Below are 7,483 nucleotides of genomic sequence, written 5' to 3'. Positions count from 1 at the left end.
TCGTATGAGATCTGCTTCTGATCACTACCTGATAAGTTTCATCGTCATCATTGGAAATCAAAAAGGGGATGATGTTTCTCACTCGTCCTCAGCCAATCAGCAACCTGCGCTCCATGCTCATGCTTTTCAATCCATCCTGAATGTTCCTGACTGAACCGCTTCCACCTCTCAGCATCCAGACATCCTTTGGCTGGCATACCAGCCCTTTTCAATATCTTTGCTGCATCCCTTATAGCTGCCCTACCATGCTCCATTCATACCAGATCACACATAGTATACCTCGGATCCTTATTCCTTGATCTGGAGATTCGAGCACTCATAACAGAACCTGTCAAAGGTCGCGACCCCTATCTTCAGTATTCTGTTAAGCCCCCGTCTCACATAGCGAGATCGCTAGTGAGATCGCTGCTGAGTCAAGGTTTTGGTGACGCAACAGCGACCTCACCAGCAATGTCGCTATGTGTGACACTTTGCAGCGATCAGGCCCCTGCTGTGAGGTCGCTGATCGCTGCAAAATGTCCTGGACCATTTTTTGGTCTTTGCCCTCCCGCTGGTCAGCACACATCGCTGTGTGTGACCAGCGAGCAGGCTGGTAACCATGATAAATAGCGGGTTACTAGGGGCACACGCACACTTAGTAACCCGCAGTTTATCATGGTTACCACTCTGCTACGGTGAGCCAGGAGCAGGACATCGTGGAAAGATTCTTTCCACGATGTCGCTGCTCCCCTGATCGTTGGTGAGCCTGCCTGTTTGACAGCTCACCAGCGATCACATAGCGACGCAGCAACGATCCCTGACAGGTCGTATCGTTGTCGGGATCGCTGTAGCGTCGCTAAGTGTGACGGGGCCTTTACACAATCAGCTAGATCTACTGGTCTGTTACGTGAACCAGTTATCCCTGATTCAAGGGAAATTAGCTGAATTGAAACTCTTTGTTCTGCTCTGATGCTGAGAAAAACTCGTCTAAACAAATGAATGTAGAGTACTACAAACAAAACTGTTCAAAAAGCAATCGCTATATATTCTTCATACATCTGGTTCAGAGTCCCCACTTGAAAAGTATCCCACGTCTATTCTGGAGTCTGTGCCAATATTGGCAAGATAATTATCATGAGTAATAGTATCCTGCCACACAGGCATATACCATCTGTTCTCTATAATGTACTGCCACTCTTTACCTATAGTGTGTGGATGCGGTACAATATGGCAAGGAAAAACTCGGTATGTAATGTTATTTCTTCTATACCTCTGTGCATTTACAGGGTACAAATGTATTCTTTCCAGAAACCAAGCAGTATCCTTACGATGAGGCTTTCGCTTTCTCAGTAACCGAGCACAAACACTTTTCACAAATCATATATGACGTATTCCAGCCTACCAATTATTCCTCCCTCTCAATCACCACTTCAATCATTAGAACATCCTCATTTTCCACCATAGCACTTCTCACACCCCAATTCCTATTGAAATTTCTAGCGCCACTGGGCAAAATAATTTTATATCCTGTGAATCCTGGATTCTATTTGTTACTCCAGCTAAATCAATATCACAATATTCATAAATGGTATAAGGTTCTACAAAACAATGACTGTTAATACGTTCCTTACGTTAGTATATGCGAATATTATCTTCCTCGCGTAGCCCCCACCCTTCAGATTCTACACTAATCTTGCAGCTACCTAAGATGAGTGACAGCTCCATTGTTGTATTTGCTAACCAGAGTACTACACACGCATTCAACACACGTCATCGATTTATATCCCGTACCTCATCACTATGTAGCATGTACTTAACACAGTTATACATAATATGACCGTTAGTTAAGGTGGAGACAGCAATAATTAGAAATAAAAAAATAAATGAGGTGGTATATATGAAATATCGGAGTGGTTAATGAATTCAAAAATGCAATATGATATTTATATTAGTAACACTATATTTATATCAGAAATTATTAGAAATTGATATAATAAAGAGATAAAAGAAGAAATAACTTATTTTACCTGAGGATTTTCCATTCAAGATCCCCGGAGACTGACCTAGGTCGACCCCACCTCTCCCGGAGAGAAAATTCACTTAGGCTGCATGCCCACTATGCATTTTTCAAGCGTTTCCACAACGAAAACGCTTAAAAAACGCTTGGTAATCTGTCCCCCATGACAAGCCGCAATGTCAATGCCCATGCTGCGGATTTTTCCGCAGCGTTTGTGCTGCGCTCAAAAATCCGCAGCATGTCCATTAATTTTGCGGACACGCAGCGTAATCGCCGCCATTGACTTGCATTGGACCGCGTGACATCCGCATCACTACATGTGCACAAGCGGATATCACACGGTTCAATGTGCGGATGGTACCCAGGCCTGGAAAACAGGAGACTCTCATCCAGACCTGGGTACCATAAGTACCTGTAAAAAAAAGAATTTAAAATAAAAAATAAAGATTATACTTACCTTCCGATGTCCCCCGGCCTCCTCAGCGATGCGTGCGATCTGTTGGGCGGCTCGCGGTGGTGTGAGGACCTGACATGACGTCATTGAGTCATGTGACAGGTCACGCGACTGCTGACATCGGCGGTCGCGTGACCTATCACATGACTCAATGACGTCATGTCAGGTCCTCATACCACCGTGAGACACGGGGAGACCGGACGGAGCGGCTAAGGAGACCGCGGGCCATCGGAAGGTAAGTATAATCTTTATTTTTTATTTTTCACCCTTCTTATTCTTTTTTTTTAACTATTTCTTGGTCACACTATATAAATCTATGCCGGTTGCATGGATTTATATAGTATGACCAAGTTGTCAAGCACTTTTCCAAGTGATGCTAAAATCGCTTGGAAAAGCGCTTGATAACCGGCATGCAGAAATGCATGCAAAAACGCTTGACAAACGCTTCTACCTGGCGGGAAAAACGCATGTAAAATCCACATGCGTTTTTCCCGCCAGGGAGAAGAGTAAAAAATATGCAGCATTTCCGCATGGTGGGCACATAGCCTTAGAGTGTAAAAGCCACTCACTTACCCGGCCGGGGTTTGTTTCTGTTCGGGATAGAGGTAAACCTGTTGTTTAGTCTCAGATGAAATTAAAGGGAAAATAGATCTCGCTGGGGCCTCCAGCTGTTGAAGACGAGTGGGGATCTGGCTTCTCTCAGGCAGAAAATAGATCTATAAAGAGATCTCTTGTATCGGCGCTTTCAAATAAGACACTCACTACAGACTTTCTCAAGAGAATAGTCCTGTTTATTATTAGATGTCATCAGATTATATACCCTTAGTAAAAGAGGGTAGGACTTTGTAAAATACGAAGGATTATGTAAGTAATATGCTATCTTTGGCACACAGAAATTAAAGAACAATTACTTGTCAATGCGTCTGGAGGATATTCATGATGTATGATACAGTTAACATCCTTTCACACAAATAGTGTTCTGCTTATCGCTAAACTTGGGTATAATCCAGGTTAAGGGAGATTTAGGGAGTTTCCTGTAATTGATATATGGGGATATTGTTGCTGTGGACAGATACAGGACAAGTATGATAATTGCAGACTCCGTCAGCCAATTCCCAAGTCTGTACATAGGTCAATCTTGTGATTTTGAGAAAAACAAGATGAGCTGTATAAAAGCAAAAACTCAGAGTAAATATATGTCTTAAAGGCAATGTTGCTACTGAACCATTATTTTAACACGCCCTGATGGGGGCAGTAGACCGGAAAAAACACAAGAGATACCAAAAATGGCCGGGCTGTCCCCACTGCGCAGGGGCTGCACTACAGGACCCATAAGTACGTGCTGGGAATCAGAGTGCAGGCGCCAAGGTACAGGCCTGCGTGAGCCATCAATAACAGGGTTTGTCTCAGAGAGATGATACAAATATAATAATGAATTCCAATGTAATTTGTCCAGGACAAATCTCCATGAGACAAACCCTGTAACGCTAATATTCTCTGTGATGGGTGGCTATCACCAGAACAGTATGTCTGATTTAATATTTTTTGTTGTTTTGCTTTTTTTCACTCCATGTTATCTTGTACATTATTCCTTATGACTGTTTTTGTTATTGTCCCTACAGTGTATGTGTGATAAAGGTCTCAGACCGAAACGTCATGTATGATAGACAGCATCTACAACCCCTGGAAAAAATTATGGAATCATCGGGCTCGGAGGATGTTCATTCAGTTGTTTAATGTTGTTGAAAAAAAGCAGATCACAGACATGGCACAAAACTAAAGTCATTTCAAATGGCAACTTTAGGGCTTTAAGAAACACTAAAAGAAATCAAGATTAAAAATGTGGTACTCAGTAAGGGTAATTTTTTGCAGACCAAGCAGAGGGAAAAAAATTATGGAACCACTCAATTCTGAGAAAAAAATTATGGAATCATGAAAAACAAACACACAAAAGAACACTCCAATACATTACTAGTAACAGCTTGCAGTATCTGAGGCATGGACTTAATGCGTGACAAACAGTGTTCTTCATCAATCTGGCTCCAACTTTCTCTGATTGCTGTTGCCAGATCAGCTTTGCAGGTTGGATCCTTGTCATGGACCATTTTCTTCAACTTCCACCTAAGATTTTCATTTGGATTGAGATCCGGACTATTTGCAGGTCATGACATTGACCTTATGTGTCTTCTTTCAAAGAATGTTTTCACAGTTTTTGCTCTATGGCAGGATGCATTATCATCTTGAAAAATGATGTCACCATCCCCAAACATCCTTTCAATTGATGGGATAAGAAAACTGTCCAAACTATCAATGTAAACTTGGGCATTTATTGAATATGTAATGACAGCCATCTCTCCAGTGCCTTTACCTGACACGCAGCCCCATATCATCAATGACTGTGGAAATTTGTATGTTCTCTTCAATAAGTCATCTTTATAAATCTCATTGGAACGGCACCAAACAAAAGTTCCAGAATCATCACCTTGCCCAATGCAGATTCGCGATTCATCACTGAATATGACTTTTATCCAGTCATCCACAGTCCAAGATTGCTTTTCCTTAGCCCATTGTAACCTTGTTTTTTTCAGTTTAGGCGTTAATGATGGCTTATGTTTAGCTTTTCTGTATGTAAATCCCATTTCCTTTAGGCAGTTTCTTACAGTTCTGTCACAGACATTGACTCCAGTTTCCTCCCATTCGTTCCTCATTTGTTTTGTTGTGCATTTCCTGTTTTGGAGACATATTGCTTTAAGTTTCCGGTCTTGACGCTTTGATGTCTTCCTTGGTCTACCAGTATGTTTGCCTTTAATAACCTACCCATGTTGTTTGTATTTGGTCCAGATTTTAGACACAGCTGACTGTGAACAACCAACATCTTTTGCAACATTGCGTGATGATTTACCTTCTTTTAAGAGTTTGATAATCCTCTCCTTTGTTTCAATTGACATCTCTTTGGAGCCATGATTGGCCGTGTTGGAGCCATGATTCATGTCACTCCACTTGGTGCAACAGCTCTCCAAGGTGTGATCACTCCTTTTTAGATGGAGACTAACGAGCAGATCTAGTTTGATGCAGGTGTTAGTTTTGGAAATGAAAATTTGCAGGGTGATTCCATAATTTTTTCCTCAGAATTGAATGATTCCATAATTTTTTCCCTCTGCTTGGTCTGAAAAAAATTACCCTTACGGAGTAGCACATTTTTAATCCTGATTTCTTTTAGTGTTTCTTAAAGCCATAAAGTTGCCATTTGAAATGACTTTAGTTTTGCGCCATGTCTGTGATCTGCTTTTTTTCAACAACATTAAACAACTGAATGAGCATCCTCCGAGCCCGGTGATTCCATATTTTTTGCCAGGGGTTGTATTAGGCCACGGCTCCACTATTAGTATTTGGTCAGTATTCGGTCAGTATTTTTTCTCATGAGTGGGAGCCAAAACCAGGTGAGGAACAATCAGAGAAAACGTATAATAGAAACACGTCACCAATTCTGCATTTATCACCCACTCCTGGTTTTGGCTCCCACTCCTGAGAAAAAATACTGACCGTATACTGACCAAATACTGATAGTGGGGCTGTGGCCTTAGGACCACTGTAATAAAGTCTCATGTTTCTTCACCATACTCAGTTCAGAGTGCCAGATTTTTTCTACTATTTCTTATGAATTCTCAATATATCAGAAATTCCCATGATCAAAGATAGAAAAAATATAACAGATAAATAAATAACAAATAACATTTTAAATTAAATACATTCAAACAGTAATGACAGAAAAAAGTGCACTGGAAAGTCTATACATATGGGTAAAGAAATCAGTCCAGATGAATAAGACAATAACCGTAAAATGCAGCCAATAAGGCCTATATGTAAGGCTATGTGCCCATGATGCAGAAATGCTCAGGATTTTTTCCTGAGCATTTCTGCATCTCCCTGGCAGAAAAAACGCAAGCAGATTGTACATGTGGATTGTACATGCGTTTTTCCTGCCAAAGACATGCGGAAGTGAAGCGTTCTTCACTTGCATTTCCACATGTGGGTTGACAAGCACTTTCCAATCGATTTTAGCATCACTTGCAAAGTGCTTGCCAACTTGGTCACACTATATAAATCCGTGCAAACTGCATGGATTTATATACTGTGACCCCCAAAGAATGTAAAAAAATAAATCTATACTTACCTTCCGATGGCCCCCGCAGTCTTGCTTTGCTCCGTCCTGGCTGCCGGCAACTCGCGGTGCACTGCACTGGAGGACCTGCTGTCACATGACTATGACGTCATAGCAGATCCTACAATTCACCATGATCTGCCAGCAAGCACTGAGAAGGAGTCCGGGAGACATCGGAAGGTAAATATAATATTTATTTTTTATTTTATTCTTTTTTTAACAGGTACTATGGCACCCGGGTCCCGAGGAGAGCCTCCTCTTCTCCACACCCAGGTACCATCCGCACATTGAAAAGCATGGAATCCGCATCTAGAGATGCAGTGATGCGTAATCCATGCGTTCCAATTCAAGTAAATGGCGGCGAAAACGCAGCGTTTTCGCAAAATTAATGGACATGCTGCGTTTTTTTCCGCAATGATAATCCGCAGCAGAAATTTCCGCTGCATGTGCACAGCACATGCGGATTATCATTGGGGAACATGGCAGGCCTTCTACCATGCATTTTTTAAGCGTTTCTGCAGCATTTTTGCCGCTGCGGAAACGCTTAAAAAATGCATCGTGGGTACACAGCCTAATGGTTGATTATCCACAAAGACAGGGCAAATATAGGATGAAACAATAACAGTAAAACAAAGTCAATACGGCCTATATGTAATGGTTGATTATCCTAAAAGACAGGGCAAATACAGGATGAAACAATAACAGTAAACCAAGCCAATAGGGCCTATACGTAATGGTTAATCAAGCATGGGAAGATCAGTTACTTTTAAATATTTATCATATAAAGGAGGTATTTGAACAACTCAATAAACCCCCGAGGAACAGATAAGGACGCAAAGAAGGATAAGGACGCATAATATAAATATCAACA

Source organism: Phyllobates terribilis, unplaced genomic scaffold (assembly GCF_046119375.1).
Source record: "Phyllobates terribilis strain yellow unplaced genomic scaffold, ASM4611937v1 Scaffold_461__1_contigs__length_1441779, whole genome shotgun sequence".
NCBI classification, from domain to species: Eukaryota; Metazoa; Chordata; class Amphibia; order Anura; family Dendrobatidae; genus Phyllobates; species Phyllobates terribilis.
The sequence above is the reverse complement of the archived record's forward strand: the minus strand, read 5'-3'. Positions refer to the sequence as shown.